Source organism: Nycticebus coucang, chromosome 11 (assembly GCF_027406575.1).
Source record: "Nycticebus coucang isolate mNycCou1 chromosome 11, mNycCou1.pri, whole genome shotgun sequence".
Lineage (NCBI taxonomy): Eukaryota > Metazoa > Chordata > Mammalia > Primates > Lorisidae > Nycticebus > Nycticebus coucang.
In genome coordinates this window covers 106,609,254-106,630,845 of record NC_069790.1, presented here as the reverse complement: position 1 = coordinate 106,630,845, position 21,592 = coordinate 106,609,254, and the positions used below count along the sequence as shown (strand labels likewise).

Sequence of the window (21,592 nt, the reverse complement as noted above, 5' to 3'; positions counted from 1 at the left end):
TGTGGCATTATAGCTCACGACAACATCAAACTCCTATGCTAAAGTTACCCTCTTGCCACAGCTTCCTGAATAGCTGGGACTATAGGCACGGGTCACAATGCCCAGCTAGTTTTTTATTTTTAGTAGAGATGGGGTTTCACTCTTGCTAAGGCTGGTCTTGAACTCCTGAGCTCAAGCAATCATCCACCTGTCTTGGGCTCACAGAGCACAAGGATTACAGGCAAGAGCTACTGTGCCCAGCTTTATATTTTGTTTCTGAGAATCGTTCTTTGAAATTGAAATTGTGGTTCATTCATTTTTTGCTGTATAGTATTACACTGTATTAAATTACTACAATTTATCCATGCTCTATTGATCAACATTTGGGTTGTTTCCAATGATTTTGCTGTTACAACTAATGCTGCCATTAAGGCTCCTGGCATACCTGCATAAGAGTCTCACACACACATACACACACACACACACACACGAGTGGAACTGTTTGGTTGTGGGCTATGCATTAACGGGTCATTTGTATTTTCTCTTATATGAACAACTTAAAAAGAATCAAACCTGCAAACTACAGCCTTCTAGTCTGTTTTGGTAAATAAAGTTTCACTGGAACTAGGGCTGAAATTATGGAGAGGAAAGGGAGGCAGAATTGTGTAAATTCAGACTTATATTTTAACATTTTGTTGATCATGAATGTTTTTGCATTAATTTTTATTTTTTTTACTTAATTAATTAAGTTGTCATTGTTTGGCAGGCCCAGGCCAGATTTGAACCCGCCAGCTCTGGTGTATGTGGCTGGCATCTTAGCTGCTTGAGCTACAAGCGCCACCCATTAATTTTTATTTTATTTTATTTTTTGTAGAGACAGAGTCTCACTTTACTGCCCTCGGTAGAGTGCCATGGCGTCACACGGCTCACAGCAACCTCCAGCTCTTGGGTTTATGTGATTCTCTTGCCTCAGCCTCCTGAGCAGCTGGGACTACAAGCGCCCGCCACACGCCTGGCTATTTTTTTGTTGTTGCAGTTTGGCCGGGGCTGGGTTTGAACCCACCACCCCTGGCACATGGGGCCGGCACCCTACTCACTGAGCCACAGGCGCCGCCCACATTAATTTTTATTTTTAAAAATGTTTTACCACTTCTTTTCCTGCCTCACACATTTGTGGGGGAAATGTTTTATCAAAATAATATAATTTATTGTGATTACTGAGTTTTTTGGTAGTAGTGTAAGCTTTGTGCTCAGAGCTAATGCCTCACTCCCCTCACTTTGGTTCCAGTCCTGCCTTGGTCTAAGCCAATGTTTTTCAACCTTTTTTATCTCACGGCACACTTGAACCAATAGTTAAACTTCCATGGCATGCAAAATGTGGAAACAGCCTAAATGCCCACCAACCCAGGAATGGATTAACAAACTGTGGTATATGTACACCATGGAATACTATTCAGCCATTAAAAAAATGGAGACTTTACATCCTTTGTATTAACCTGGACGGAAGTGGAACACATTATTCTTAGTAAAGCATCACAAGAATGGAGAAGCATGAATCCTATGTACTCAATTTTGATATGACGACAATTAATGTCAATTAAGGACACGGTGGGGGTGAGGGAAGGGGAGAGCAGAGAGAGAAAGAAGGAGGGTGGAGTGGGGAAAGGAAGAGCAGAGAGAGGGCAGGAGGAAGGAGGGTGGGGCCTTGGTGTGTGCCATACCTTTTGGGTGCAAGACAGGATTGAAAGAGGGACTTTACCTAACAAATGCAATCAGTGTAACCTGGTTTCTTGTACCCTCAGTGAATTTTCAACAATAAAAAAAATAGAAAAACTTCCATGGCATATTTAAATTATGTTGATTAAAAAAAAAAAGGTAAAAAAAGATGGGCAGCACCTGTGGCTCAAGGAGTAGGGCGCCGGTCTCATATGCTGGAGGTGGCGGGTTCAAACCCAGCCCCGGCCAAAAGAGACAAAAAAAAAAAAAAAAAAAAAGAATATACTTGCTGTGCTTTGGACTTCTTAAGAAAATAATTAATGATCTTTAAAAATTTTTCTTGGCACACCAGCATTGGAAATCACTGGTCTCAGCCAGGCATCATCTCCAGGCTGCTCTTCTGAAGCAGCTAGCTAACTAGTCTCTCCATGTCTACATTTGCCACCCATCACTAATCCACAATTTACATGACAACCACAGTGATCTTTTGAAAAAAACAAATTGAGGCCATGTGCACAGGAGCTGGCGGATTAGAATCCAGCTCAGGCCTACCAAACAACAATGGCAACTACAACCAAAAAAAAAAAAAAAAATAGCCGGGCAGTGTGGTGGGCACCTGTAGTCCCAGCTACTCAGGAGGCTGAGGCAAGAGAATCACTTAAGCCCAGGAGTTTAAGGTTGTGCTGTGAGCTGTGATATCACAGCACTCTACCGAGGGCCACAAAGTGCAATTTGAGTTATACTATTCTTTTGCTCTGAACTTTTCGATTGTCTTTTACTCTACTCAAAATAAAACTTGAACTTCTTGTGAAGCTCTGTGTTGCCTGGATTTTACCTTCTTCTTTAATCCCATCTGGTACTGATTTGCCTTTGCATTCTATGCCCCAACTCTGCTAGTTAGCTTTCTATCCCTGGAACTGTTAAACTTGTTCCCACACTGGGGTCTTGCCATAGGGTATCCTTTAAACGGATAATCTCTCCTAATCGTTTTAATCTCATATTATGTCATCTCTTTGGAGAGGCTTTCTGATCTAAAGTAAATCCCTTCCTGATATTTCTATCACTCTGTTTTTGTTCCTAATACTTTGACAACATAAGTAATTTGTATAATTTTGCTTATTTGTCTGTCTTCCTTTTTAATTGTTTTGGTTTTTGAGAGACAAAGTCTTATTGGAGAAGAGGGGCAACCATAGCTCACTGCAGCGCCAAACTTCTAGGTTCAAGCCACGTATCCTCCCAAAGTGCTGGTATTGCAGGAATGAGCACTGCACCTGGCCTATCTTCCCCTTTCAACTCTAAGATCTTTGAGACAAGTTAGTGCTTTGCTTGCTACCATATACACAATATTTAGCACTCAAATATTCACTAAATGATTAAAACTAGAAATAAATAATAACAATAAAACCCAAAGTTAATGGGATTTTGGGAAAAAAGTCCCATAAATAAAGGGGTTTTACTATTAAAGCAATTCGGACATGACAAGGATTATACAACTAATCATTTCCTTTGGATTAGTAGGTCCACATTTGAGACTATACGCCAAGAATGTAACTTGAACATTTTATTTATTTAAAGTATTCATGTATTAATAATTTATAAAAATTGGAAAAATGGGAAATAGCTCATCATACCTTGGTTGCCCATTAATACTCACCTGTTTTCATTCTCCGCCTTTGGCCTAGATGAACTCAATTGTATGTTGTTTCTATGGCAGAACCCAAGCAGATAAGCATTATTAGCAAAGAATCACTAAGTTGGGCAAAATACAATTGCTATGATTTTAAATTCACCAATCACAAATGAGAAATCATCATCTAACTGAAATCCTGCAGTGTTTCTGATAAAGCTGTCCTCCTACTTTCTACAGATGGCATTTTGACATTCACCATTCTCCTTTTGCCAAAAGAGCCACCATCTACAAGGCCATTTAAGCCAGAAAATATGACAGTCATTCATGAGAACTCCTTTGTACCCAGTTCATCACTAAGTCCTGTTATTTCAATTTCAAATATATCTTTTTTTCTGTTTGTTTCAAATGTATCTTGAATTTGCCATCTCTTTTCTATCTAGACTGCCACCACAATCAAAGCCACCATCTGGATGACTAAAATATTCTTAATTAGTTGTTTCATTTTCATTCTTTCCCTTCTCCAATCCATTCCCTACACAGCAGAATGGCCTATTTTTTAAAAAATGCAAAATTAATTCCTATACATAATAATAAATCATTGCAGCAATTCATAAAGAAAACTTTACGTTTGCCCTTTACCCCTTTCCAATTGCAATACCCCCAGGGAACCAACACACACTAAATATTTGATGGGTATGTATGTCCTTCTATTCTTTTTTTCTGTGCAGAAATGTTTTCATACACATATATTTTTGATTAGTTTTTTGTTTCTAAAAAATGGATTTTTTTTTTTGTTTGTTTTTGGCCGGGGCTAGGTTTGAACCCGCCACCTCTGGCATATGGGACTGGCGCCCTACTCCTTGAGCCACAGGCGCCACCCTAAAAAATGGATTTTTATATACACACATAAATGAATTTATTTATTCATTACTTGATATGTATCATGGGGATTTCTCTAGGTCAGTACACAGTATTTTCTTTCTCTCTCTCTCTTTTTTATATAGTACAGAGAATGGAAGAACTGAAATTAAGTTAATAACTTTCCCATTGGTGGACATTGAGTAGCATGATCTTTTAAAAATGTAAGTTAGATTATGCCTCTTTACTCCACAGGCTTTCTGTTTCCCAGAGCATAGTTCTATGTCCTACCATGGCCTACAAGGCCCTGTATGATCTGGACCTTGCCTCTCTTTAAATTCACCTCATGCCACTCCTCCCCTTGCTCACCAGGGTCCACACTCACCTTCTGGTGAGGTTTCTTGTTATTTCCTGTTCTTGCATATTTTCCACTCTTTACCTGGTAAAAATCTCTGACTATCCTCTTCTTCCCCACCAATCTAAATTAGGCTCCCCTTTGACTTTCTCCTAACATCTTTTTTTTTTAATTAAATCATAGCTGTGTACATTAGTGTGATCATGGGGCACCATACACTGGTTTTATAGACCATTTGACATATTTTCATCACACTGGTTAACATAGCCTTCCTGGCATTTTCTTAGTTATTGTGTTAAGACATTTATATTCTACATTTACTAAGTTTCACATGCATCCTTATAAGATGCACCGTAGGTGTAATCCTACCAATCACCCTCCCTCCACCCATCCTCCCCCTTCCCCTCCCCTCCCTCTCTCCCTTCCCCATATTCTTAGGTTATAACTCGGTTATAGCTTTCATATGAAATCCATAAATTAGTTTCATAGTAGGGCTGAGTACATTGGATACTTTTTCTTCCATTCTTGAGATACTTTACTAAGAAGAATATGTTCCAGCTCCATCCATGTAAACATGAACAAGGTAAAGTCTCCATCTTTCTTTAAGGCTGCATAATATTCCATGGTGTACATATACCATAATTTATTAATCCATTTGTGGATCGATGGGCATTTAGGCTTCTTCCATGACTTAGCAATTATGAATTGGGCTGCAATGAACATTCTAGTACACACATCTTTGTTATAATGTGTTTTTTGGTCTTCTGGTTATATACCTAGTAGAGGAATTATAGGATTGAATGGCAGGTCTACTTTTAGATCTCTAAGTGTCTCTCCTAACATTTTGTAAGCACCTTCCTAGTACTTATCACCAGTAATCATATATAAGAAATTATATTTATATACTTGTATTTATTCATATGCATGATTAATCTCTCTGCCTTCTCCACTAGGCATGATGCTCTATGAGGACACCATGTTTTGATGATTGCTTTTTTTTTGAGATGGAGTCTCACTTTGTCGCCCTTGGTAGAGTGCCATGGTGTCATAACTCACAGCAACCTCAAACTCTCGGGCTCAAGTGATCCTCTTGCCTCCACCTCCCAAGCAGCTGAGACTACAAAGTGCCTGCCTAACACTGGGCTGGGTGCAGTGGCTCACACCTATAAATCCTAGCAATCTGGCAAGGGCCCTAGCTCTGGAGTTAAGACCGCAAGAGCACTCTTGCTTAGGCTGGTCTCTAACTCCTGAGCTCAGGCCATTTACCCACCTTGGCTTCTCAGAGTGCTAGGAATCATTAGGCGAGCTAGGTAATAGAATTTATATTCCTTTTTTTTTTTGAGACAGAGTTTTACTACTTCCCCTTGGTAGAGTGCTGTGGCATCATGGCTCACAGCAACCTCAAACTCTTCAGGCTTAAGCAATTCTCTTGCCTCAGCCTCCCTAGTAGCTGGGACTACAGGCGCCTGCTACAACGCCCGACTATTTTTTTGTTGTAGTTGTCATTGTTGTTTAGCAAGTCCAGTCTGGGTTGGAAACTGCCAGCCCCTGTGTATGTGGTTGGTGCCCTAACCATTTGAGCCACAGGCATGGAGCCAAGGTAATAGAATTTAATGTAAATTAATTTTTAAAATTTTATGATTAAGTGTTACATCTTAAATAACACTTAAGTGTTATATGGATAAGTCTATATGAAATTATACACGTAAATATATGAGAAACTGGTAATACTATATATAGTGTAGTAAAAAGGAATACTGGCCTGAGAAGATAGTGACTCTGTCATTAGTTAGTTGGTGACCTAAGAACTGTCAGTTCCTTTCTGTCAGACTCCATCAATAAATGCTTCTCAATATACCTAAGTATTGCATTGCCCCCTACTGTTTGAGATTTTAGTCATAAGTGCTAGCAAATGATGACTTGTTTTTATTTTCTATTAATAGTCACACCTGAAAATTTACATATTGAAATACAACTAATTTCATTATATATTACTTTCTTTGCATTTTATATTTTAATTTAAAACATAATCATATAGGTAGGTAGGTTATATTATCTACGAATTTCTTTTTAGGCTAATAAAGGGGATTATGAAAATATTTACCAAAAGAAGAGTGCTGCATAAGATAAGTTTGTCACTGGATTTGGTGATGCTTAGGATCCCTTCAGGTTTTTACTATGATGGTTCTAATCTTCAATAATGGAAAAAATTCTTTTTATTTTGTTCTTTTCATATTTTGAGGTATAATCCTGCCACTGCCCTGCAGCCTGGACAACTGAGTGAGATCCTGTCTCTAAAAATAAGAAAATGAATGCATAAATAAAGGAAAGAAATGAGGGAGTCTCATTATGAGATGAAGTTTGTAGCTTCAAAACTGCAATCATGGCTGGGCACAGTGGCTCATGCCTATATATCCTAGCAGTCTGGGAGGGAGGTCCATGTGGTAGATCCCTTGAGCTCTGGAGTTCAAGACCAGCAAGAGCAAGATTTCCTCTCTACTAAAAATAAGAAAAACTAGCCAGGCGTTATGGCGGGTGCCTATACTCCTAGCTACTGGTGTTATGGCGGGTGCCTATAGTCCATGACGATTGCTCAAGTCCAAGGGTTTGAGGTTGTTGTCAGCTATGATGAGGACACTGCACTCTAGCCAGAGCGACAGAGTGAAACTCTGACTCAAAAAAAAAAAAATCAAGTAAATAAAATTTCTAACTCCCTACTCTCCTTCTGTTTTAAATGTTCTTATCAGTTAAAATGACATTCTATGCATTTTAACCACATTATTTTTAAAGTTGATAGCCTCTTTTCCTTTCTGCCTCACCCTAACACACCCGCAGGAATGGGGACAGGGAATTTTGTCTGTTTTTGCTTACCGTTGTATTTATTCCCAATGCATAGAATAGCGCCGGGCACACAGGAGGATCTCAGTGAGTATTTGTTGTAAGAATGGGTGAATACACGCAATAAGCAAAAATGACAACCTCGAGCGTCACTTCCATCAGAGTTCTAAGAGGCAAAAGGGAGGGACCAGTAAATTGACTGATTTTTTGATTGAGGATTCCTCCGTGCCAGCAGGGACTGCGATAGCACTCTTTGGGATGTGTGCGGAGTTTGTGAAGTTGACGTACACAAGGCTGTACAGGGAAGACACTGAACTAACCATAATTTGCCCGAAGTCCGCATGTTCTCAAACACACCAACAGAAACACGTTATTGTAAGTGCACGGGTTTTCCGTTTTCTTGGGCAATGTGCACAAGACGAGTTAAGATAGTTTCTCACTGGAGATTTTCGGTGAAGATGGGATCAAGGGTGTCAGCTCCAAAATGCAAAGATAGAAATACGAGTTAACGCTCACTCTTAGCAAAACTCCGCCAGTCTGTACTAAATTCTTCTAGATCAAATCCCGCGCTCTTTCCACCCCAACCTGCCTCCACCTCCACCCCGCCCCCTTAGATATCCCTGGTGGGCGTGGCAGGGAAGAGACGTTCTCTACTCCCCCCAAATTGATTAAGCTTGCCCGGAGTTTTGGCATCCCTCATTTCAGCAAATGCCGAGGAAACGAAACCACTAATCAAAACTGCCGACCATATGACATTGGGACAGCACATGCGGAAAAAGGAGGAAGCAAAACACGAAGAAAGGAAGCGGTGCAGCAGCCACGTGAGACTAGCTATCCCATCCACCTTCTGCAAGAGGACTTCAACTCCCGGCTTGCCCCTGGGCGGCCACCCTCAGAGGACTACAACTCCCAGAGTGCTGCGGGAGCGGCCGCCGCAACCTCCCACTCAGCCGCCCGCCGCTCCTCCCGCCCCTTCCCCGCCCCTCCCAGCCGGATCGGCGTGCGCCTGCGCACGGGAGGCTGGCGGAGTCTTACCCTAATGTAAGATGGTGGCCCGTCTGGCTGTGGAACCCACCGAAAGCTGAGAGTCCCTCTCTCAGCCGTAAAGGTCGGACTCGCTGAAGCAATCAGGCCCGGTTCTGAAGAGTTTTTTCCCCGACACCCGTTCAGTGGTCTCTTGTGAGGACGCGGCAGCGCGTGGAGTCGGCTAAGGGAAAAGCGAGGCAAGGCAGGCGGGTGAGTCTGTGCGGGGCTGGGCTTAGGGGAAACCCGGGGCTGACCGGCTACGAGAGAGCGGAGGCTTCGCTGGGACTGTGCAGGCCGCACCCCCCTTTCTCCCCACCCCCAGCCTCATCTTCACCCTCCTCCTCGGTCTTCCTCCTCCTCCTCCTCGTTCCCCCTCTCCGCCTTACGCCACAGCAGTTACCATCAGGAAACGGGAGCGGGGCAGAAGGCGGCGCGGCGGCAAGCACCGACTCTCCTTCAAGAATTTCTGTAATTGAGGAGCCGAGGAGGCTTCTGGTTTCCAGCTTGCTCCCCTACATTTTTATAGGGGCAGGATTCGTAGGTCTCGGCTCTCCTTGTTTCTCCAGCCCCTCTGTCCCCTGTCTGACGTCTTTTCCGACCGGCCGGCGTCTCCCAAGACCAAAGCCATCACTTCCACTCTGACCCTTGCTGCTGCTGCTGCTGCTGCTGCTGCTCATTAATCCCACTGCTCATTGCCCACTCGTCCTGCTGCTTGTTTTTGCTCTACTGCTACCTCTCTGGAGTTAGCCTTTGCCCCTCTCTGGTGCTTGCAGTCAGCTCCCAGTGTATCTGCCACACTAGAGCTAGAGCTGCTTCCGATTTGCCGTCTGTCTTTTAACCACATCTGTCATCTTACAGCTGCCCCTTAAATATCTGGATTATGCTGCTGCTCTTCATAACCCACCTGTTTCTCAGTCTTCTTGAGGATTGTCCGTTCCTGCCCTCGTTTTTATACAGATTGTTTAAACATACACTTCCAGAAAAAGGGATGCACTGTGTTGGCCCTTAAAAAGTAAAGGAAGTTGGGAAGTGAATGAAGTGAGGTAGGATACTATTAAACGTTATTCAGGCTACTGAGAAGAGGAACGTTTTCGTTTTGCCTTTTTTGATCTAGTTGTCCATTATTCACTCTGTTGTGGCTTTCCCCCCCTTTTCCTTTTGAACCGATTTCACCATGCTACTAAGCGTTCTTCGGATTGCGTGTCCCCAGGACATTTAGTGTGGCCTCTGATTATACCAATAAATATTAGCTTCAGCCTTTCAAAATAAGCTAAATATGCCGGATACACAAAATTCATATGTGAACTCCACAGCAGATATAAGTGATATTTTGATTATATGTGGGTTACAAAAATCAATTCTATATTGAGAATTGGTTTTTGGCTAAGTGAATTATATTGATGTTCTGCTTAATTGATGACATTTTATGGTTTGGGTGGAAATTTCCTCTCCAGTTAATAATCAGATTTACTTAGTATCTTTGCATTTGGGAAGTTCTTTTTTGACGTTTTTAGAATGATAATTATCTGAGTAAATTATCTTCTCTCAAAAATAACATTAGTTATGTATGCAAAAGAAAATTTGATTTTTTTTTTTTTTTTTTTTGGTGAACCTGAATTCCTCATATTTTTTCCATAGAGAAGAAGGGGGCTGGGAAGAGAGTGACAAAGCTGTACACATTACAAGCATTTGGTAGAACTCACTGTCACTGTGATCTATAATAAAAAGCAGAAAACTAGGAGCAAAAGGTGGCCTATGATGTCCATGTTTTGGTGAAAGCATAATTGAAATGTAATGACTAATGGCAGAATGGGAAGAAGGAGCCCTTACTGTAATCAGACCACTGTGAGATAAAGATTTACCAGAAAAACAAACAGGATTACATGGTTCAGATACATACATCTCAATTTAAACATAAATAAGACATTAGGTACTTAAGATACATGTAAAAATGTTTAAAGTCATAGTAACAATCTCATGCAGCAATCTTATCTCTTATTTGCATTAGTAATAATACCGTAAGTATAAATAAGAACACATTCAGTTACTTTTTAGTCTCTTTTGCACATTGTTGTAATTTTTACAGATTTTACCTGTAAAACTTGAGAAGTCTTACATTTGGTGCTGTGTTCACTTGATTGCGATAAATGGTCTGTTTTACCAAATGTGAACCAAGGTTAGAAAAGCTGTTTATATCTTTTTTCCTTTCAGCCACTTAAGCCCCGATTTGGGGAAACTAAATAAATCTCTACTCATATTAGGGTGAAGCAATTTTATAGTAAATGTTGTTCTAAGTTACAACTCGAGGTTTTACAAAAAATATTACTTAAATTTAGTTAGCAGTAGGAGTGTGTTTAATACAATTAATCTTAAACTGTAAATTAAAAATTTTCTTTTTCTTTTTTTGATAATATGGTAGTGGAGAATCTTTCCACTTTGAACAATCCTAATACAGGTTTAGAAACATTTGGCAGTCATACTTGGCTGAATTGTAAGCAGTGTGTTCTGGGAGAGGACTGTTTGTCTGGCATAAGGGAGTAAATGATTTTTAATACAACTTTTCTTTTAGAAAGTCATTTCGCCTCACTAAATATTTCTTAAGTAATTTTCTGCCTTCTGTACTTTTTTGCCTGCAGTCATCAAATTCTTTAGTTTCAACCCTCTGAAGTCAAAATGAGTACTTGTTGGGATCTTTAGTATGTTTAAAGAAGGTATCTAAAGGTCTTTAACATTTTAATAGGAGAAAGGGAACTGAGATTTCTAAATATGTTTGTATTATTTAACTTTTTAGATATAACATTATGAACATTGCAACTTCGTACTTTCAGGGTTTCTTTTGATAATTTGGAATACTTCTGCTCGGTTCAGTAGTTGAATTGTTCAGATAGATTCTTTCTATAACGTTTTGAATATGAATCACTTAAAGGTGGCTTGTTACCAGATTTGTTTTCAGAATGTTGTATAGACAAATCTTTAATTCTATTAGTTTGTAACAGTTATAATCAAGTGACAAAATACAAGAAAATAAGTGTTTTGTAATGCCCTTCAACTTCAGGCCAGATGAGAGTACTGGTGATAACTTGGAACTCATTACTTTGTAAAAGAAAGAGGGTGTTGCTTACGGATGAACTCCTAGCTTTAGGGGAGGATTTTTTTTTTCTTTTTAACGTTTTTATGTGCCTTCATAGAATCAAAAAATATCTTCTCAGTTTAAGCAGTTGGTTTTAGAAATTTTGCTTTTATCATTCTTATTACTCCTGGTTTTAAAATGAAGCTACACTTTTCATTTTAATAATTTTGTTTATGTGACGATAAACAATACTTGATTCAATATATTTAAACTTAGTGTTATTATTTTTATAAACTGTTTAAGTGAAATAGTTTTAATTTGTGAAAAGTTCAGCCTCTGTTGAAATCTGTTTAGCTGTCAGTAACTATAGCATTATCTTGACGTTTTGTGAAGGAATTATATTCAGCTCACTTGGTTCTGAAGGAAACAGTGGGGAAATAGGTTATAGAGATTTTTGCTGTTCTAGAAACAGTATAACTAGAATGTACTACATACTTTTCTCAAAGGATTTCTTAATCTAAGTGGAACTTGTAAATGGTTTTCATCCCACTGGAATAGCGTGTATTGGATATTGTTTAACGCATTCTGAGATTTTATAAATTTTATGTTACCTCAAAGATAGTAGGAAAATCTGCAAATACCTTTTCTTGAATTAAATATGACAATATCCCTGATATTTTAAAGATTGTGATACTTTTCTAAACAGCTGAGAGTATACAAATTATAAAGATAACACAATTGGCTCAGTTATTTTTGTGATGCAATAAAGGAAGATAAATAAAACTTTTAATCACTTATTTAACGTTTTTTTAAAAGAACTTTTTTCAAAATTGTTTTAAATCTTGTTATTTGGACTTCTTTATCAGAAAAGACTGTGTGGTGTAAATGTCAACATTTTCAAATATAGTAGAATCTAGTGCAGTGGTTCTCAACCTTGCTAATGCTACGACCATAACATTATTTTTGTTGCTACTTCATAACTGTAATTTTGCTACTGTTATGAATCATAATGTAAATATCTGATAGGCAGGAGACCCCCAGAGGGTTTGTGACCCACTGCTGAATTCTAATGGGTTCTGTTACACAAGAGTCTTACTATCTCACCCTCAGTAGAGTGCCATGGCATCATATCTCGCAGCAACATCAAACTCCTGGGCTTAAGCCTTTCTCTTGCCTCAGCCTCCCTAGTATCTGGGACTATAGCTGCCTGCCACAATACCCAGCTATTTTTAGAGACAGGTCTCTCTCTGGCTCAGGCTGGTCTCAAACCTGTGAGTTCAGGGAATCCACCCACCTTAGCCTCCCAAGTGCTGGTATTACAGGCGTGAGCCGCCACACCTGGCCCACATTTCTTTTTTATGATATATATTTTTTAAATTTCAGATTAATGTGAAGGCACGAACGATTAGATTACAATGTTTGCATTTGTCAGGTAAGGTCCCTGTTGTTGTGTCCCTCACCCAGAGGGTAAGCCCTATTACCTGTCCTAGGTGGGAACACATCAGTATCTCTCCCTCGTCTCCTCCCCTTCCTCCTCCTAACCCCTAGCTTGAATTGAGTTTTTCTCTTGTGTGAGGGTATATTAATTTGTCTACTGGCTTCATATTAGTGTTGAGTACATTAGATATTTGCTTTTCTGTTATTGTGATACTTCATTAAAGAAAATGTTCTCCAACTCTGTCCAGGTTAGAAAAGATGTGACGTCTCCATCTTTTTTATGGCTAAATAGTGTTACATGGTATACAAATACCACAGTTTATCAAACCATTCATGGATTGATGGGCACTTGAGTTATTTCCATATCTTGGTGATTATAAATTGAGCTATGATAAACAATCTAGTGCAGTGTCCTTAAGATAAAATCATTTTTTTCTTCTAGGTAGATAATACAATTTTTTAAATCATAATTTTATTTGTAAAAAATTTCAGCACTATTTTGGCAGTACTATTATGCTACTCCTAGATTTTAGTAGCATGTTTTCTTTTATCAGAATAGAGAAATTACATGCTGTCTTTTTTCTAAGGAGTTTATTTGGGAGGATGGCTTTTATTGTTAAACTCTAGTGTACAGGAGAGTTGTCCTGTTTTAAACTTTATTGCATTGGGTAATGGGCAGATGATGTATTGCCATTATGGCATAAACCTTGTTATTTTTTAAGTATATATATCACACATATGTTCAAAAACAATTTAGTTATGATTACTAAATTTCCCCTTTTGGGTATTTAAAACAATTATGGAGTAAAGTTGGAAATCAAAATAATCCAAATTGGTTTGTGTATATGCCTAAAACCAGTTTGGAAAAAATGTCAAAGGCAAAAAAGCAGTGTAATTAGAAGGATAAACGCTTTCACTAAAAAATAATAGAATGTTGTATTACTGTTTTTGGAAGGAATTAGTGAAGATGTTATAGGCAAAATAGTGATTGAATTTTGAAAAGCTATTATAGATTAAAATTTCAAAGGGGTGGAGCATTCCTTAAAGCAACAAACAGATACATTGTTATTAAGCCAAATATCTGAATTTTTTTTTTTTTTTTTTTTGTAGAGACAGAGTCTCAGTACCACCCTCGGGTAGAGTGCTGTGGCATCACACGGCTCACAGCAACCTCTAACTCTTGGGCTTACGCGATTCTCTTGCCTCAGCCTCCCGAGCAGCTGGGACTACAGGTGCCCGCCACAACGCCCGGCTATTTTTTTTTTTGTTGCAGTTTGGCCGGGGCTGGGTTTGAACCCGCCACCCTCGGCATATGGGGCCGGCGCCGTACTCACTGAGCCACAGGCGCCACCCAATTTTTTTTTTTTTTTTAGAGACAGAGTCTCACTTTATTGCCCTTGCTAGAGTAGTGCCCGGTGTCTCAACTTATAGCAAGCTCCAGCTCCTGGGCTTAAGCGATTCTCTTGCTTTAGTCTCTGGAGTAGCTGGGACTATAGGCGCCAGCCATAATGTTTGGCTATTTTTTGTTACAGTTTGGCCGGGGCTGGGTTTGAACCCGCCAGCCTTGGTATATGGGGCCGGCAACCTACCCATTGAGCAGCAGGCGCCGTCCATAATAACTGACATTTCTTAAGTATGTTTTTCAATGCTTGGAATAAAGTATAAGTGCTAATTCTTCTAATTATTTAAGAACTATTTATTCATTCCCTGTTCTGGCATCAGATATATTTAGATTGTGTATTTCTTGAAATAACATTGGGTGATTCGGGTTAATATTGTTTGTAACAACTTTTTCTCCCTTTTCCGTTATTTCTTTCTCCCATATTTGCCTATGATTTTTCCTGATGTTATTTTCAGCAATTATTTGGTTGGATTCTCTTGTGAATGCTGTAATTGAGTGAAAATTTGTAATATAAACAATAATGCTTTTGTTGGTAAGATTAATTTCCTTTTAATGGAGATTACCTTCATTTTGATTTTATTTTTCTTCTACTTACTTTTATTAATTAATTCTTGGATGAGGATTAGGATGCTGCAAGTTTCCTATTAAATCTTCCAGAAATCTTTTTCTCACACTCAGTGGGGACTTAGGTATTTGTTGGGTAAAGAAAGTGTTATAACATGTTTTGGTTTTGTGATTTAAAATAAAGTGAAGGCAGTATCAGTACTTTTTTTAAAAGACACTTTTTGTGAAAAATTTGAACAAGTATGAAAGTAGATATGAATGGCCATGTAGCTGTCACTCAGCTTCAAAGATTATCAACTCAAAGCTAATTTGCTTTCATATCCACCCTCACTTGCTTTACCCCGCTTCCCCTTACTCTTTGCTCTGCATTATTTTGAAACTAATTCTAGTCATCATTTGCACTAGACCAGTGTTTTTCAACCTTTTTTTATCTCATGGCACACTTGAACGCTATAGTCAAACTTCGACAGCACACTTAAATTATGTTGATCAACAAAGAAAAAAGTAAAAGGCCAGATGCTGTGTCTCATGCCTGTAATCCTAGCATTCTGGGAGGCTGAGGCAGCTGGATTGCTTGAGATTAGGAGTTAGAGACCAGCCTGAGCAAGAGTGAGAGACCTTGTTTCTATTAAAATTAGAAAAGACTAGCAGAGTGTTGTGATGAGCATCTGTGGTCCCAGCTACTCAGGCGGCTGAGGCAAGATCATTAAGCCTAAGAATTTGAGGTTGCTGTGAACTGTGATGATGCCACAGCACTCAATCCCAGAGCAAGTGGGACTCTGTTTCAAAAAAAAAGAAAAAAGGGTGGCACCTGTGGCTCAGTGGGTAGGGTACCAGCCTCATATAAACGAGGGTGGCGGGTTTGAACACGGCCCCTGCCAAACTGTAACAAAAAATAGCTGGGCATTGGGGCGGGCGCTTGTAGTCCCAGCTACTCGGGAGGCTGAGGCGAGAGAATCGCCTAAGCCCAGGAGTTGGAGATTGTTGTGAGCTGTGACGCCACAGCACTCTACCAAGGGCAAAAAAGTGAGACTCTGTCTCTGTAAAAAAAAAAAAAAGAATATACTTACTGTGCTTTGAACTTTTTTTTTTGGCCGGGGTTGGGTTTGAACCCGCCACTCCGGCATATGGGACCGGCGCCCTACTCCTTGAGCCACAGGCGCCGCCTGCTTTGAATTTCTTTTGAAAATAATTTTATTAATGATCTTTAAAAATTTTCCCAGCACACCTAAGATCCTTTCACAGCACATTGGTTAAAAATCACTGTACTAGACTCTTTTGGAATAATAAACTACTTTTATTGTTTTTAATCAGGATTATTCAGTCAGCTTTTCAAATAATCTTTGAGTGCTTATTATAGACTCAAATTTTGGAAAATGTACAGTCTTTTCATAGAGTTTATTATTTTGTCAGGAATACTTCCATAATTTATCTTATATTATTCTGAAATTATATAATCTTACGTTAATATATAAAAAGTAGTATGTATACAAATAATGTGTCCTGTGTACAGTGCACAGTGTACAGCAGCATACAAATAACGTGTACCATGTATAGTTTGGGTCCAGAATTTTAGTGTGAGGATATCTTCAGACTAAAGTTCTAGGAGTCAGGCTTTGTGGAGATAGTGGGACTTGAATAAAGAATAGGTGCTATTTTAATAGGCAGAGCAATCTCCATAAGAACATTCCATACAGTCTATGTAGGGAATGGATGCATATTTTCAACCATTTTATGCTGCTGTGTAATGAGAATACTACAGACTGGATAATTTGTAATGAACAGACATTTATGTCTCACAGTTCTGGAGGCTGGGAAGTCCATGGACATGGTGCCAGCATCTGGTGAGGGCTTTCATGCTGTGTCATAGTGGACAGCAGAAGAGCAAGAGAGGGCAAGAGAACCAGAGCAGAGGGGGCCCCGATTATTGCCTTATTATGGGATGAAGAACTGTCATGGCCTAACCACCTTTTAATGGTCTTCTCACCTCTTAATACTATCACAATGACAATTAAATTTCTGTATGATTTTTGGAGGGAGCAGTTAGTCCATAGTAAAGCATGAGCAAACACTTGATGGTGGAGACCACCATGATGTGAGATGGATTTAAGGAATCCACTCTCAGTAGAAATAAGCATTAATTTCTCTGGAGATGGATTTAAGGGATCCATTCTCAGTAGAAATAAAGCATTAATTTCTCAGTATGGTAACAGATAAATTTATATAAGTAGGGGAGAGCTGGAGTATGGAAAGTATTCATTGTCAGATTGAATTTAATCTGCTAAACAATAAAGAGCCTTTAGAGATTGGTAGAGGGCAATACATGATGCAAAGTGCTTTTTTTTTTCTTTTATTTCGCAAAGATTTCCCTTTCAGTAATATGCATCATATTTGGGACTAACTGTTGAGTTTTTGCAAAATTAGACACCAAGCCACTGATACAGGGGACCATTCTGAGAGATAGTAGGGTTGAAATTTGACAGGATTTGCAGCTTAATTAATTCCATCTTCTCTTCAGTCCCTTTTGCCCTAAAGTGACACTAAAGTATTGGACAGTAGAAAACTGAGGAGGTGCGGTTTATTTATCTTTAATAGTAAACTGCAGTTTATTATTCATGCCAAACTTTGGAAAAGGAAGTGGTGCATGATTACTGAAATAACAAAACCTCAAAAAATTTCTGTAAAAAGGCCTACCAGTGTTTTTGAATGATTTTAGAAATTCATTCACTTGAGAAAAAGCTTGGAAAAATAAGGAAACATTATCTTTATTATGTGATAGCAAGATGGAACATTTCATTCGTAAAAGAGAAATTTCTTTCTTGTCTGTTTTCTGTGTATGTATTAGTTTAGAAGGGGTATTTGGAAACTTCTTTTATTTGAGTAGCTAGAGCCAGTAAATATCATACGATATCATTAAGGTTTAATAATGGCCCTATTAGAGCAGAAAGAATGGCAGAGAATTCTGATGAAGTAGGACATTAAATATCCCAGCCCCAAGCTCCCTTAAGGACGGAGAAGGTTAGGTCAGCAGGCTAAAGAAGAATGATTATAAGGATATTGGAAAATGAAAATTTACTTTTTGATTTACTTTGAGATACTTAGTTTTACAAAGGTAATATTAAGACAGATCTGGTTAAACATCAGCAATAATTGGTTTGGTTGGAATTTTTTTTTTAAGTTCAGAGACCCTTGAAGTTATTCTTGGTTTTGATGTGTTGAGCCTTCATTAAGCCAGCTTTCTGCATCTATTGTCTATTTCTGGGTAGCATGCTTTCTTTGTTTTATGAAGAAAAATTTCATCATTTTATTTTAAAGCTGAGAAAGGAAGTCGGTTTCTTGCTTCTGGCTTTGTAAGTGGTAGATGAATAATACTCAGTTGTCACTTAACTCTATTCCTGCTCTCTTCATTATCTTAGGTATTTCTTCTCTGCTGAATTTAGCATGAGGATCAAAAAGATTCTAAGAGTTGAGTCTGAAAACATCTCCAGCTCAGATGCTTACAATTTATTTTTTAAAAAAATTTTATGCTTATAATTTAAAAGATAAACTCATCTGAATTTTACCCATCTCTTTTCCCCCTGTTATTGTACGTGGAAATAATGTCATGGACCTTTTTGGTACTGGGAAAATATAAATGATAAAGATGATGATGCACTGTAGTACATTATTGGGGAATAATCTGGTTTTCTCCTCCATTCTTAGACCTCCTGATTCTTATAATGTGACAGAGCTATTTTTGACATATTTTTACTACTTTATTTAGCTGATCATATGTGCTGTCAGATATGACCACTAGAATGGAAAGCTATTGCCGTCTCCTTGGGAGTTTGCTTTAACAGGGGGCTTTAATGTGTTAACTCTGGATTTGAGATATGAGTTGAAATCTTTGTGCAGGAGAATCTTGAGAAGGTTTATATTACCTTTTTCTTTACCCCAAGTATGTGTGGAAGGGAAGTATATATCAAATATGGAGTATAGGAGAACCTTAGCATTAGAGAATATCCTCAGTGGTAGCTGCCAATCCAGTCTTTTCCCCAAGAAGTTTGTATTTACTATCTTATAAATATAGAATCAGTTATGAGTATCCCAGTGGCTTGCAGTGGGTGAGAGGGAGAAGAAAATGAATTCTTGCTTCAAAAAATCTCTTCTACATAGTTTGAGAATAAGAAACTAATTTGAATTAATCTCAAATTATTTATAGTTTGTCTTTTTTAATCATACAGTGCTTGGGAAGAAGTTGGTTTTGCATGAGGGGCTTTACAGTGCCTTTGCTAGCCAGGAGGGTAGGTGCATTATAGATTCAGAACAGGGAGGAGAAGCATAAAACAGAGTGAGAAGACTTCACATTCTGATTGTAGCTAGTAAGGCATTGATGACATTGTGCCTTTGATGCCTTTATATGGTTCATACTTTCTTTTCTAGATTAGGCTGTCATTACCAGTTGGGAAGGCTACGTACAGTCTTATGCCTTTTCCAGATCAAACTGTTGTCCTTGTCCAGGTTTGTGTATTTTAATCTCTCCATCTCAAAATGTGACAAATGCATGTCTTTGCTGGAAAGGAAGGAGAAACTGGAAGGAGATGAAAATGATAGTGTGGTACTACCCATCTGCTCGTGTGTAGGATTGTTTTATAGAAGAACCTCTGAAGGCAGAGGTTCAAATTTTGGGGGGGGGGTGTTCTTAAATCAGATGTCTGCTCTTTATTAATCCCATAAATTGACACACACTTGGCCTTCTGGTTTTAGAGCATTCTATTGTTACATCCTTTTCCTTTTAATGAAGGAAACATACTACTTTCAAGGAATTTGCTTGGTTGAAAACTATTATTAAATAGAATTATGAATGAATTACTGTCTCAAATCCTTTAATACAATAAATAGTTGATGATAGTAAGATGAAGTTTCTCTATTGTTAGTAGAATAATGTAAAAGATAACCAAAGTGAAGTTCTGTCTTCAATTTTAATTTTATGTAATGTCAGATAACTTCATAAATTTTCAAGTTGTCCTTTGAAAAGGTCCTTTAGCCATAGAATTGGTGATAGCTTGAAGAGTACCTCTGTGTAAGTTAAATGCTTGGTTGTAGTTTTGGGAAATTTTTTACTTCTACTAAGATCTTTTCTGTCATACTGGATTTAGTACTAGATGTGAATTTTGTTTCCAAAAAGTACAACTGGTAGTTTTTCTTTAAGGTAGATACTTTGAAGATTGTATCCAACTCTATTTTAATCTTGATGAAGGGGACAGTAAAATACTTTAATGTAGCCATGCTAACAAAAGAACATTAGTTCTAGTCACCATATATTCTTTGTCATGTCTAGCAAATATGTTTAGCAGCTTTGAGAAACTGAATAATTTACAGTGTATTCATGTTTATAGATTGTGCTTTTTCTTATATACTATTAAATTCTATAATTTAACAAACTTATTAAAGGAAATATTGTTCTTCATTATTTGGAGTAAAGAACTAACTTAAATGACCTTTTATAGTTGAACATACTTTTCATTAGCCTATAGTTTTCAGTTTCAGCTTTAAACTATTTTTTTTTTTTTGGTTTTTGGCCGGGGCTGGGTTTGAACCCACCACCTCCGGCATATGGGACCGGCGCCCTACTCCTTGAGCCACAGGCGCCGCCCAGTTTCAGCTTTAAAATCATCTTGCAGTGTAGTATGGAGCCAGATTTACTAAGTGTGAATCTTGACTTAATGGAGGCTGTGAGATAAAGAAGTACAATGGACTCAAACTTTGGGGGCCTCTCTACCTTTCAGGTATAGAAGCAGAAAAGGAACAATTTGAGAGGTAGAAAGAAGATGGAAAAGTTCAAGTCTGGGAAAACAAAGGAAAAGATTGTCTGGGAGAGATATCAGAGAGAGGGATAGGAAGATCCAGTATAGTGTAGGTAGCCAAGGAAGTTTCAAGAAAAAGGAAAGAGGTTGACATAGTCCAATACAACATTGAAGGAAAATGAGAGTAGAGACAATTCTTCGGCTTAGTGGTGTGATAATCACTATGTCCCAGCAATTTCAAAGCCTGGGAATAGGAACGTAAATCAGATTGGGGGAAGTTAAGGTGGTAAGCAAAAGACTGTAATAAAGGCTGTTCAGCCAAGACAATCACTATAAAAATGACAAGAAAACATTGTAATAGTAGCAGTCATAGTATTGTATGTGTACTGTGAGAGATTCTATTTATTAAAAGATGAGAAAACTTGAGGCTTTTTTGTGCTGAATAGTCTTTTTTATTTTTTTTTATTTTTTTGGGGCACGGCTGGGTTTGAACCCGCCACCTCCGGTATATGGGGCCAGCACCCTACTCGTTTGAGCCACAGGCACCATCCTGTGCTGAATAGCCTTAAATTTCATGCTAGAGAAGGTGTTTTACACATGCTGCTTCAAGACTCTCCCACTTGTTAATTAAATGATCTTGGGATAATTGGCTTTGTCTTTTGTGCCTCAGTTTTTTCCCTTGTGAAGTGGAGGCAGAAGGAAGACTTTATTTCATAGCTTCATTGTGAGGATTAAATTATTTAGTCTTTTACAAACTCTTGGAACAATGCTTGGTATGTCGTAAATGGTAAATATTAGCTATTATTATCATCCACTGCTGAAGTGACGTAGAGGAGGATTGGAGGATCGAAGAGAAGAAATAGAAAAAAAATTAATAAAATTATTGCCAATAGTGACAAGAACTAATTGGAAAGGCCTTAAAGGTCTTTTC

At 38.5% G+C, this 21,592-nt stretch overlaps 1 protein-coding gene across 6 annotated transcripts in view; it reads left to right on the top strand.

Annotated features, from left to right (window-relative positions):
• The first annotated feature begins 8,360 nt into the window (after positions 1-8,360).
• CNOT4 (CCR4-NOT transcription complex subunit 4) overlaps positions 8,361-21,592 on the top strand; it is a 124,126-nt gene continuing 110,894 nt past the window's right edge. For all 6 annotated transcript variants that reach the window (XM_053608961.1, XM_053608959.1, XM_053608960.1 and 3 more), the window contains exon 1: positions 8,361-8,612. The gene's annotated coding sequence lies outside the window, so the exon portion shown is untranslated. The remainder of the gene's footprint in view (positions 8,613-21,592) is intronic.